Source organism: Ranitomeya variabilis, chromosome 2 (genome assembly GCF_051348905.1).
Source record: "Ranitomeya variabilis isolate aRanVar5 chromosome 2, aRanVar5.hap1, whole genome shotgun sequence".
Lineage (NCBI taxonomy): Eukaryota > Metazoa > Chordata > Amphibia > Anura > Dendrobatidae > Ranitomeya > Ranitomeya variabilis.
The window spans coordinates 540,195,602-540,208,466 of record NC_135233.1 but is presented as its reverse complement, the minus strand read 5'-3'; the positions used below and the strand labels follow the sequence as shown (position 1 = coordinate 540,208,466).

The window sequence follows — 12,865 nt, the reverse complement described above, 5'->3', positions numbered from 1 at the left end:
ATCCTAAAAACGGATCCTTCCTACTTACCCAAAGTATGCACTAAATTTCATAGATCACTAGAAATTTTCCTTCCTTCCTTCTATGATAACCCTACAAATTAGGAAGAACAAAAATACCATACATTAGATGTGAGGAGGGCCATAATAGCCTATTTAGAAAGAACTAGCGCCTGGAGGAAGAGCAGGGCTCTCTTTGTTTCCTTCCAGGGTCATAGAAAAGGAGCTGGAATCACGAAAGGTACTTTATCTCGGTGGATTCGAGATGCAATATGTCTGGCCTATTCATCTAAAGAGGAGAGCCCGCCTGAGACCATAAAAGCACATTCCACCCGGGCGATAGCATCATCCTGGGCTGAACGAGCGGAGGTTCCAATAGAACTAATATGTAAGGCCGCAACCTGGTCTTCTCCTACTACCTTCTATAATCACTATAGATTGGATTTATCTACTTCATCTGACCTGTCTTTCGGTAGATCAGTAATTAACACGGTGATCCCTCCCAAATAACTATCTCTGAAAGTCTCTCAAGTGGGTGCTGTCGTGGCGAAGAGAAAACACTGGATTACTTACCGTTAATGCTCTTTTATAGAGCCACGACAGCACCCCTTCACTTCCCTCCCTAATAAGTTAATTTTGTATATGAGCATGGTTAAGGGTGATTGGTTCTTGTAGTTAGCCATACTTAAGTTAACTAATGATATCGAATTTCCTACTAAATCTGGTGGGCGGTTCCTCGCAATCTCTGTAACCCAACTGTGGGATCGAGGGGGACCGCCCCTTTTATCTCTGCATAGGGTTTCCTGTTCCTAGGGGCGGATCCCCTCTCTCAAGTGGGTGCTGTTGTGGCTCTATAAAAGAGCATTACCGGTAAGTAATCCGGTGTTTTACACATACTCCTTGACACATTGCCCCCATAGTTAATGCTGCCACAGTGCCCCCATAATGCTGCCTCTGCGCCACAATGCTGCCAGTGCCTGCCCCCATAATGCTGCCACTGCGCCACATTGCTGCCAGTACCCCATAATGTTGCCACTGCGCCACAATGCTGCCAGTGCCTGCCCCCACAATGCTGCCAGTGCCTGCCCCCATAATGCCACTGCGCCACAATGCTGCCAGTGCCCCCATAATGCTGCCACTGCACCACAATGTTGACAGATATAGTGCCCCTGAACCTTTTTTTTTAATTTTGCCATACATATTTTTATCGTTATTAAAAATATTCTAATTTTTTTTTTTTCAGGTTTTTGGCCACAGGAGAGAGCTAAACATCCCTGCACCTTCAATTTAGGGTTGGCAAATCCACCATCTCTCAAATTGTGAGGTGCACATGTACCGTCATTTGGCAGAAGTTGCAGCCCATCATGATGCCTTGCCCAACCGAGGAGACTTGGCTGCAGGTTGCAGCAGGCTTTCAAACTGTGGCCAATTTCCCCAACTGCGTAGGTGCTGTCGATGGCAAATGTGAGAGTGCTGAAGCCACCACGATCAGGATCACGCTTCTTTAATTATAAGAAGTATTTTTCTGTGGTCCTGATGGCGGTGGCTGATGCACATTACACGTTTGTTGCCATCAACGTCGGTGCTTATGGCAGTTCTGGGGACTCTCGGGTGCTGCAATCATCACAGATTGGACTTCAAATTCTTCGAAATGGCGGAACGCTCCCAGCCCCAAGACCTTTGCCCGGTTTTACACATCCAGTACTCTTTGTGATGGTATCGGATGAGGCATTTCCCTTTAAAAACCAACCTGCTGCGCCCATGGAACGCCCCCAGACGCAGGGCCGAGGGGTACTCGGTACCGGGCCTCTCGGTCTCAGTTCTGGGGTTGTCACGGTGGCTAGACCCGGTCCGTGACCCTGCTAAGGGGCGTCCAATGAAAGATGTGATGATGGTGCGTGGTGCACGTCGCGATGAATAACGAGGACACAGGGTTGCAGTCTCTGTACCTCTTTACTGAAGGCTTCAGGATCCACAATCCAGAGCACTGCTAACAGGGCTGGCTGAGACCGGCCAGTCCGAAGGCACATCCAGAGTTCCCTTTGCAGGTGGAAATCAGTGCCTACCTTCTAGCGCCTGTGTGTTGTAGTACCTCCCTGCTGAGCACCACGGGATAGTCCTCACAACTGTTATGTCTGTTTCTGATGTTCCCTCTCTCCGTCCCCCAGATGATATGGCTAGGACCCACCCGTATGACGGGGTAGGCCTGGAGTTATTCTGGGAGCCTAGAGACGCCTCCTTTGTCTTCATTAGGTGTTTTAGGTGAGACAGCCAACCTATAGTTAAAGAAGAAAACAAAAGGCTGACAGCACTCACGAACTGGGGCGCCCGTCCAAGTCCAGGGAACCTTCCAGGACCATCGGAGATTCAAGTGATAAAATAACAGCGCTCCATCCAGGTGTATAGTACAAAAAATAGAGTTTATTTTGCCATATAACAGCAACGTTTCGACCATATAGGTCTTTGTCAAGCATAACACAGAGTGCACAGGACCAGCTTTAAATAGTGTATGTGCCACACAGGGCACCAATCACCATCCAGCTGCCCACCACCCATTAATAAATACAATACAATACAAAAAACAAACATCTAACATATTAGATTATTATTTATAATAAAAATCCCCAACCGCCTACACATCCACTATAAATCCCCAAAAAATTCTCCTTATAGTTTAATAATTCCCGTAATGTACTATCGGCATCTCAAGCAATCGGTTTCAAGCATAAGGGTCGTCATGAAAACCTCCACCAATCCATGTAGAGCCATGTGGAAAATGTAAACAAAGCGGAGCCAATAGATTTCAATCTTCCGACTACGCCAAGAATCTTCATACCGCCAATCTGTGGCTTCCAAACATAAGGAAAATCCCGTTCAACCTATAAAAAGACCCGTACCGTACTCAGGAGCTTTCGGTGTCATAACCCGACGTCCTCACCAAAGGTCCGTCTCCCCAACCTGGAGCGCAATGCAGCGGCGAACAGGACACGCAGGCGCACCGCCACCCGGAAGTATCCACATCACGTGACCGCGAATTGGACCAACCATCGGCAGCGCCCGCACACCCGTCCATCAACAGCATCGCGTCAAACCAGCCAGGAGCGTCACCTAGGTAACCGGGACGCACAGGAAACCGATGCCACAACTAATCCAGGAGAGAAAAAAAACTCAGAAATATATAATGATAAATAATGCACCTCCATCACATCAATTGTCACCAGGCACAACAAACAATACAGTAAATACATCACATAATATATACGCGACAGTCGGGGAGCACATGGAGGGGAGCTAATATAGCATAACATCCAGGATGTATTCAATTGTCCCCTAATTCCAAAACATCCCAATCCTTCTGACAACCGACTGTAGCAGTACTGGCCTATAATACAAAAAAAGGGGGAGGGAAGGAGAAAAAAAAGGAAAAAAAAACAGAAGGGAAAAAGAACAATGTAAGTATATTTCAAACCCAATAGCAGAAGGAGACATTAAAAACAAATACCCACAATGATACCCACCCAAACAAAATCCCTAAAATTAAAAGGCACAAGTATGTAAATTAAAATCAATATTTAGACCTTTTGGTTGCAAAGACCCCAGTGTGTAAATTACCTATTACCACCCCTCCTGAGTACTGGGACACTATCGATGACCCTAAACCTTAATTGGTTTACTGAGTGTCTATTCTCAATGAAGTGTATAGGGACAGGTAGCTCTGTGAGCCCCGTTCTCACTGTACTCTTGTGCTTGCTGATGCGGGCCCTCACTTCCATGGTTGTTTCACCCACATAGGTGAGTCCACACGGGCACAGAATCATGTACACAACATAACTTGAGGCACAAGTGTACCTCTCTTTTAGAAACACTTCATTGAGAATAGACAATTAAATAAGTAATTAAATGCCTTCATAATCGCCACTACTATGTCTTATGATGGGGGTATCAGTGATGGGACAGCAGCAGCCATTAGAACAGCATTGACTGCTGTCATACAGAGGCTCTGCCTCTTCCCATGGCATGGACCTTAGGTGGCTGGCTATCACTGATCCATATTTGTCCATCTCATCTTGTGTCGAAGAATTGTCGATGATATTGAGGTTTCGACTAGTGATAGCTTCAATGACACTAGTCAAAGTCTCCTTTTTTTTGCCCTTCTTGGGTGCTGCTTTAACCAATGGCTTGGGACGGGCAGAACCAGCCCCCATCCCAGTGTTCCTTGAACAGCCACTAGCAGAGCTTGACGCAGCGCCAGAGGCAGGAGCAACATCAGAAGACACCAACATGGCATCCACTGCAGAGGACGAACTTGCCACCGTACAGGAGGGTGCCGTAACAGCAGCATACATAGAGGATGACGGCCTAGGCAAGGGTGGATTAGGTGAGGAGCACATTGGAAAGTCCTCCACCTCCTCTCCAACACCATGCTCCGGGCTGTTGCCTTCATGGACTGGTGGGGTTTGGGCCCTTACATTGCCTTCAGTTCTGTACAAGGAATAAAAAAAGTGCTTAATAAGATTATTGTGAAACATTGAAGATAAACCAATATATATAACTTACCGCCGCAGATTTCTGCTTGCTAAAATAAACTGCAGCTGTTCTGCGAATGGCACCCTCTTCTTTGATGGCGAGCTGCCATTTTCTGTCCTCTGTGCCTTCACCAGCCTGTCGGTCACAGATCTCCACCTTTTTTTCACATTGTCCACTGAAATGGAACAAGTAAAAAAAAATTATAAAGGAACACTTAAAAAAAACAAACAAACAAAAAAAAAAAAAACAACACAAATTTAAAATACTTACAAATCATTTTTTTACCCGATTTAGGTAGTTGAGGCCACTGAGGATAAATTTCCGTGACAATGGCTGGCCAGGCATCACGTTTTGAAGAGGATGCTTTATACTCTTCATTGGCACGGTCCCAGACCTCCGGGTGTTTTTCTGTCTACAATTTTTAGAGAGAACCAGTTAATACTTTTTTTTTCAAATTATTATTTGGATAAGAAATCTAAATATTTTATCTATACACTAGATGGTGGCCCGATTCTAACGCATCGGGTATTCTAGAATATGTATGTATATAGCAGCCACACAGTACATAGCACAGGCCACGACATATTGTAGAATACCCGATGCGTTAATACAGGCCACGCAGTATATAACAGTGGCCACGCAGTATATAACACAGGCCAAACAGTATATAACATTTCCCATGTAGTATATAACAGCCCTACCCCTAGCCACAACCCTAATCCTAACCATAAAGTTTGGGAGCTCTAGGTGTGAAAATAAAGGGTTAAATCACGAAAAAAAAATGGCGTGGGTTCCTGCGCAATTTTCTCCGCCAGAGTGGGAAAGCCAGTGACTGAGGGCAGATATTAATAGCCTTGAGGGGGACCATGGTTATTGGCCCCCTCCCGGCTAAAAGCATCTGCCCTCAGCCACCCCAGAATAGGCACATCTGTAAGATGCGCCTTTTCTGGCACTTAGCCTCTCTGTTCCCAGCCTCTCTGTTCCCACTCCCCTGTAGCGGTGGGATATGGGGTAATAAAGGGTTAATGTCACCTTGCTATTGAAAGGTGACATTAAGCCGGTTTAGTAATGGAGAAGCGTCAATAAGACACCTATCCATTATTAATCCTATAGTAATAAAGGGTCAATAAAACACACACACATTCTGGAAAAAGTATTTTAATGAAATAATGACAACAGGTTTTTGACCACATTTTTTATTGCACAGCAAGGGTTAACAAGTTTACAACGGGACTGGTGCTAATGCAACCAGCTCCGCTGTAAACCACTCCCATGGCTGACCGGAGATGAACTGATAAGCGTGGGAAATTTTCCCACGCTACAGAGTTCACCTCCGGTCAGCCGGGGAGTCCACGCAGCTACAGTGACTACCGAAAGAGTTCACGCGAGCTGCCTTTGGGAGAACTCTGTATGCAGTGAATGGGATCGCTTTAGTATCCCGTTCACTGTATCGGCGGCTGCGGTTTAGAGCAGCCACATGTTATGTGGCTGCTCTAAACTGAAGATCGTGGGACACTCGTTTAATTGGATGCTGCGGAGGGTAGGTATACATTGTGGTTTGTTTTTTTACTTTTTTTTTTTTTTTGGACGAGGGCTTCGTGGAATTGGGTGTGTAGGTGAGTACGGGTTTTTTTAACATTTATTTTAGGTGGTGATCGTCGGGGACAGGTATGTATAATTAATTTCACAGGTAACCACTGTCCACCAATGAAACTTTTTTTGGGGGGTGAAAAATAAGGGACACTATCCACTGTCCACCAATGAAACTTTATTTGGTGGGGTGGGGGGAAAATACTGGCCACCAATGAAATTGACCTAAACAAAATTAATATGGGAATGAGGGGGGGGGGGGGGGGGGGCGAAAATATATCGGGTCAGGGACGATTTTAAAAAAATAAAGTGTTGGTTTTTTTTTTGGGATGCAGGAACAGTTAGATGGGAAATACTGCTCCCATCGAGCTGAGCCTGCTGCGACTATAAGGAACAAACATAGACCGATGGGAGTAGTAGTAGTCTCATCGGCCTATGTCTGACAACACACATACACAATATACAGTACACCACACACAGAAACACACAAGGACACACACACACAACACACACACGGACACAGACATTTACTACACTAATCATTAAAGACACATCCAGCTCCATCCGGTCATACCAGTCCATGTTGGTAGCCATCATCCAGGAAGACTGATATTATCTTGTCTTCCTGGATTATGGGATGCTCCTGGCATGGCATGATGGGATGGACATGATGCGATGGCCATGTCACTTCCTGTATGCCGCAATTTTTACCGCCGCAAATGCGCTTGAATTCCACTTAAATTTTTTTAGATTTGCGGAATTCAAGTGCTCCAATAGAAGTCTATGGACGCAGAATCACCGCGATTTCGTAAATATAATGAACATGCTGCGTATTTTACCGCAAATTGTTTCCGCTACGGAAAAATACTCAGTATGTGCACAACATTTGCGGATTGCATTCTAATTAATAGTGAGTGTGTTTTTTGCGGGTTTTATAGTGAAAAAACGCAGAAAAAGCGCTAATAAACGCGACGTTTGCACACAGCCTGAATGTCTCAGGAATCTTCTAGTCCTGCTGTTTGTTGGGAATCGGTATCCTGTCTTTGGTCTCTACAGGTTTTGCAGCTCTTCACATTGCACGGATATGCAATTTTGTGGCATTGCTTTATATAACACAAGCAATCAGATGATCACAGCTTCAAGTCCCAAATAGTGATCCCATTATAATGTCTGTATACTTTTTTGCTCTGAAAAAATCGGTCCGATTCTCTCTCCCGAGAATCGCACAGATGTTCTCCGTATGGTTATCCATATGTAATCCGTTTGCAATGCGGTGATGCGATTTCCTTGCAAATAAGTATCTGTATGACATCCGTATGACATGCCTATGGCTTAACATTTCTCACTGCATTTCCTCATTGAATTTAATGGCTCAATGGGTTGAAATGAGAAAAATGTGTGCGTATTCCTCGCAAATCACACTGATGGTCCGTGTGGTGTCCAATGTTTTGGTTTTTTTTTCTTGCACTCATAACTTGCATTGGCGAGACTTGGCTTCAACTTCGACTTGGCGATTTCACTCGCACGCTGAATACGCCTGAGAAAAAAAAGGTGATGTGAGCTTCCCCATAGATGAACAAAGGTCCGAGTGCTATGCAATGTTTTCTCGCATTGCACTCGCACTCGTCCGTATTTTGTGCTAGTGTGACTCCGGTCCTATAGTGGAGCATCTACTGTGAAACACAGGTGGCTCCTGCACATCTACTGTGCACCACCATACCTGGGATGTACAATTACGGTAGTTTGCATTAAATGACTTATTTGGTTGAGAGAAGTAATCACCGTTCCATGGGCTCCACAGGATAGGTGATCAGTGGAGTCCAACTGTTGGAAGCCACACCAATTGGAAGAATGGCGAATAGGACAGGAAATTTTTATCCCAATTTTGAAATGGAGGGCAGGTGGGATTCCTGGCCAGAGCATCATTCAATCTTTCTCTAGTCACCTTCCACGACAGCATAGGAGGATTTCTCCATTCCCTAATGGGGGACAGGAAGCACAAAGAGGTTAAAAGGCCCCTTCTACCTCCAAATCGCCAGTGTATTTCCTGTCCCCCATGGGGCATGGAGAGGTTTTGCTATGCTGCGTGGCCGGTGACCGTGGCATACCTGCTTTTTTTAGCCAGGCAGTGGTGGTCGTGGGCTCTGCCCTCCTCCACTGGTTGTGCTGCTCCCGTCTCCTCCTGACTCGGGACCTGTCCTGGCCCACCCGCGCCTCATAGAGGTAAAGCGGGCCAGTGAATCCCCGGCGGTCTCCTCCTGAGCTCACCGCCATGTTCCTCATCCTTCTGCGGCTCGGCGTCCCGGAAGTGACGTCGGCGGTCTCGCGCGTCACTTCCGGTTCCTGCGTTCCACCTCGTGGAGCACACACTTCCTGGTGTGGCCTTGTTCCGTCCTCCAATGCCTCTAACGCCGCGGCGGCGCGCCCCCCACGTGGTGGCCTTCCTGGGACCTGAGAATGAGGATGGGGACTCATTGCACCTTCGCTGGGGGCTGGGTTTATGGCTATATAAACCAGCCTGAAGACACCTCCAGGTAAGACTGATCCCTTCAGTATGGATGGTGCTTCCTGCCCTGCATCTGTAGAGCCTAGTGCTGCCCCAGCTCCTGTAAGTCAGTCGCGGGGTGGGTCCATGTCCAGGGTATTAAGGGCCTTATTTTAATTCACGACTCCACTCTCCCTTAATTTTAGGGAGAAAAGTCAGCCCAAAGAAACCTGGCTAAGAAAACGGCTAAATGTGCAATCTGCAGTATAAAGCTTCCCTCCTTATGGGAGAAGAAACTGTCAGGCCTGCACGGACAAAATAGTTAGAGCCGAGCAGCCTTCCCTGCTAGAAGAAATCCGCACGCTAGTCAAAAGTGAAGTGCAATCTTCCTTAGCTGCTTTCAATCCTCCTATGCCTCCTCAGAATCCCTCCCCTTCCAAAAAAAGGAAGATTCAAACTGAGGATTCTGACTCTGATTCTAACCGTTCCTATTCTTCCTCTTTGGAAAAATGGGGTAAATCATCAAGTTATAAAATCTCCGTAGCAAGAAAGTATTTTTTCTCCTCGGATTACATTGACGATCTAGTGATGGCAGTACGCAGCACTATGGGGCTTCAGGAGGAACCTATATCTCAAACCATTCAGGATGAAATGTTTGGAGGATTGAAGTCGGAAAAGCGAATAGGGTTCCCTGTACACCAGAACATCATAGACATGATATCTCAGGAGTGGGAATGCCCGGAGAAGCGACTTGTTACACCGTCAGAAATGAGACACAGGTTTCCCTTAGAGGCAGGTTCCCCTTCCTGGGATGTACCAAGGGTGGACATACAGGTGGCTAGAGTGGCTAAGAAAACTTCGCTCCCCTTTGAGGACTCCTCCCAGCTAAGGGATCCATTGGATAGAAAAATGGAGTCTCTATTAAAAAAATCCTGGGAAACGTCCAACTCAGGATTAAAAGCTAACATTTTCAGCTACCTGTGTCGCTAGAGCCCTTTCTCGCAGGATAGATGAGCTTGAGAAGCATATTTCTCAGGGCACATCAAGGGGAGAGCTGCCTGATTCTCTACCAATGCTTCAAAAGGCTTCGGCCTTTCTCTCAGACGCCTCCATGGAGTCTATTAGGATTGCGGCTAGGTCTTTAGTCCAGTCCAATTCTGCACGAAGAGCCCTCTGGCTTAAAATGTGGAGTGGTGACGTAACCTCAAAAATTAAGCTGTGCTCAATACCCTTAAAAGGTGACTAACTATTTGGCCCCTCTCTAGATTAAATTCTAGAAAAGTCAACAGATAGGAAAAAGGCCCTTCCGGAGCAAAAGCCTATCAGGAAGCGTTTTTTTCGTGCCCCCCAGTCAAGTACCCCTCAAACAAGAGGTAAAGGTAAAACGGGGAGATGGAGCTACGCCAAAGGGAGGGGAAAAAATATCCTCATTCCCCAGCAGCATCAGCAGCAGCAGCATCAGCAGCAAGAGAAATGACTCCGTCCCGGTGGGGGGGAGGCTCGCAAATTTCGTCCATCACTGGCGGGCTATCTCCGAATCTCAGTGGGTCCTCAATATATTACAAGAGGGCCTTCTGATAGAATTCTTCCCCCCCCCCCCCCCCTGGAATCTGCGAATCACCTCCCTGTCGTCGCAGAGAGACTTTTTAACAATGATGACAGCTTGAGGGAACTGCTAAAAACAAATACTATTTCCCAGATACCCCCAGAAGAATGGGGTGTAGGACATTACTCCCGATTATTCCTGGTAAAGAAACAAACAGGGGAACCAAGAGTCATTATAAACCTGAAAGAGCTGAATCGTCACATCGTATACCACAGGTTCAAGATGGAATCCGTGAAGTCTGCCATTCCCCTAATAGGTCCTGGGTTTTTTATGGTAATGATAGACCTAAAAGACGCTTACTTTCACGTGCCCATTCACCCCCGTCACAGAAAATTCCAGAGATTTGCGATTCAGTTCAATCAGCAAGTGACTCACTTTCAGTTCAATGTGCTCCCTTTTGGAATCTTTCAGCTCCAAGAGTTTTCTCAAGGATAATGGCAGAGATAGTATCTCATATCCGCAAACAGGGAATCTGTATCATCCCTTATCTGGACGATCTGCTTCTAATAGGCCCTTCAGCTCAGACTCTCACCAATCATGTTACGAGAACCCTGGACATTCTCAAAACATTAGGGTGGCTCCCGAATTTAAAAAAAAATCCCAGTTACAACCTTCCAAAACAAGAAGGTTCCTGGGAGTTCTGCTGGACTCAGTGAAACAGAAATCTTTTCTCCCGGAAGACCATCTTCGGGCCCTAACAACAAAAGTGATAGACTTCAGAGAAACCAGATCTACGACCATACGGGAAGGCATGTCGGTCCTGGGCTCCATGACGGCATGTATCCAGTCAGTGCCTTGGGCTCAGGCCCACTCCAGAGTCCTCCAGGCCCACTTTCTTGCAAGCTGGGATGGAAATCAGGGTTCCCTAAACAAGAGTGTTTACCCCAGGTCGTGTGAAGGCATCTCTTGTATGGTGGTTGAACCCCAGAAATATTTGCAGAGGGGTAAGCTGGTCGCAATCTCCCCTTGTGACAATCACGACGGACGCTAGCAAGCGGGGTTGGGGAGCAGTAATCCTGCATACTCCGTTTCAGGGCCCCTGGAGTCAGACATTGAGTGCCAGATCCTCCAATTTCAGGGAACTGAAATCAGTGGAGGAAGCCCTCAAAGCAGCGAGCAGCTTGATTTCTGGGAGACATGTCCAGATTTACTCAGACAACACAACTACTGTCGCCCATCTCGAACATCAGGGGAGCTCAAAATTCAACAGCTAGGCAAACGTCTCGTCTAATTTTTTGCTGGGCAGAAAAAAACCTTCTCTCCCTCACGGCTGTCCATCTGAAGGGGTCATCAAACCTCCAGGCGGATTTCCTGAGTCGTCAGGACATTCAACCCGGGGAGTGGAGCCTGAACAGAAGAACCTTCAGGATGCTGGTGGACAGATGGGGCCTTCCGGAGGTAGATCTCTTTGCTTCAGGTCAGAATGCCCAGGTGAAAACACTTGTTTCCCTAAATCCCAGGGACAATCCCAGAGGGGTAGATGCCATGGTCCAGACCTGGAATTTTCGGCTGGCATACGCCTTCCCACCAATTCCTCTGTTGGCGAAAGTTCTGCGGAAGATACGAGATGAACAGGTACCTACCATACTGATAGCTCCAGCATGGCCGAAGAGGAGTTGGTACAACCTCATTGTAGAACTACATGCAGATGGGCCAGTCCTTCTACCAGTGGATGCCGATCTTCTCATCCAGTGGTCCTTTCAACACTGCAACCCCCGAAAATGGAACCTGGCAGCCTGGTTGCTGAAACCCAGGTCCTAAAGGCAGGGGGACTATCGGATGCAGTAATTTGAACTTTACAAAGATCCAGAAAACCTGTCACAAATGCAATCTACAGTAAGGTGTGGAAGACCTTCTCCACCTTTTGCCTTCCAATTACTCCTGATCCTCTCCGTCCTATTATAGCTAAAATATTAGATTTTCTTCAGCGCGGCTTAGAATTAGGGCTTAAGCCTAGCACATTGAAGGTTCAAGTATCTGCTCTCAGTGCGGTCTTCGATCAGGAGCTGGCCAACCATCATTGGATCAAAAGATTTGTGTTATCAGCTCTGATTGCAACCTGGAAAACAACCAGTTGTTTCCTCTTGGGATTTAAACCTCGTCCTCAAGGGTCTCACTCAAGCACCGTTTGAGCCTCTATCTTCATGCTCTCCTCAATTTCTACCCTACAAAGCCACCTTTCTAGTAGCAATAACCACTGCAAGAAGAGTAGGAGAGCTTCAATCCCTATCAGTAAGAGAACCCTACTTGACAATAACAGACGACTCCATAAATCTCCGTCTGGATCCCTTTTTTCTACCAAAAGTGGTGTCTGATTTTCACCGATCTCAAAACATCATCCTTCCCTCCTTCTGTCAGAATCCGACAAACTCCAGAGAGGAAGAATTCCATACTCTTGACGTTAGGCGTATCATCATACACTACCTTGAACAAACTAGCTCCTTCAGAATCGACCAAAACCTGTTTGTCCATATGTCAGGTCAGAGAAAAGGGAAGAAGGTGGCAAAAAGCACCATCTCTAGCTGGATTAAGAGGGCTATACAAGAATCTTATGTAGCCCAAAAACTAACACCGCCAACTGGAGTCAGAGCTCAGGGTATGTGCACACGTCCGGATTTCTTGCAGAAATTTCCTGAAGAAAACCGGAAATTTTCTGCAAG

At 46.5% G+C, this 12,865-nt stretch overlaps 1 protein-coding gene and 1 long non-coding RNA gene across 4 annotated transcripts in view; one reads left to right on the top strand and one right to left on the bottom strand.

Annotated features, from left to right (window-relative positions):
- Positions 1–12,865, top strand: part of SLC12A4 (solute carrier family 12 member 4) — a 474,963-nt gene that overhangs the window by 76,447 nt on the left and 385,651 nt on the right. The window lies entirely within an intron of this gene.
- LOC143807002 (uncharacterized) overlaps positions 4,612–12,865 on the bottom strand; it is a 174,408-nt gene continuing 166,154 nt past the window's right edge. The window contains exons 3-4 of the long non-coding RNA XR_013221612.1: positions 4,795–4,936; positions 4,612–4,699 (exon numbers count right to left, since the gene is read on the bottom strand). This is a non-coding gene — a long non-coding RNA (uncharacterized LOC143807002). The remainder of the gene's footprint in view (positions 4,700–4,794; positions 4,937–12,865) is intronic.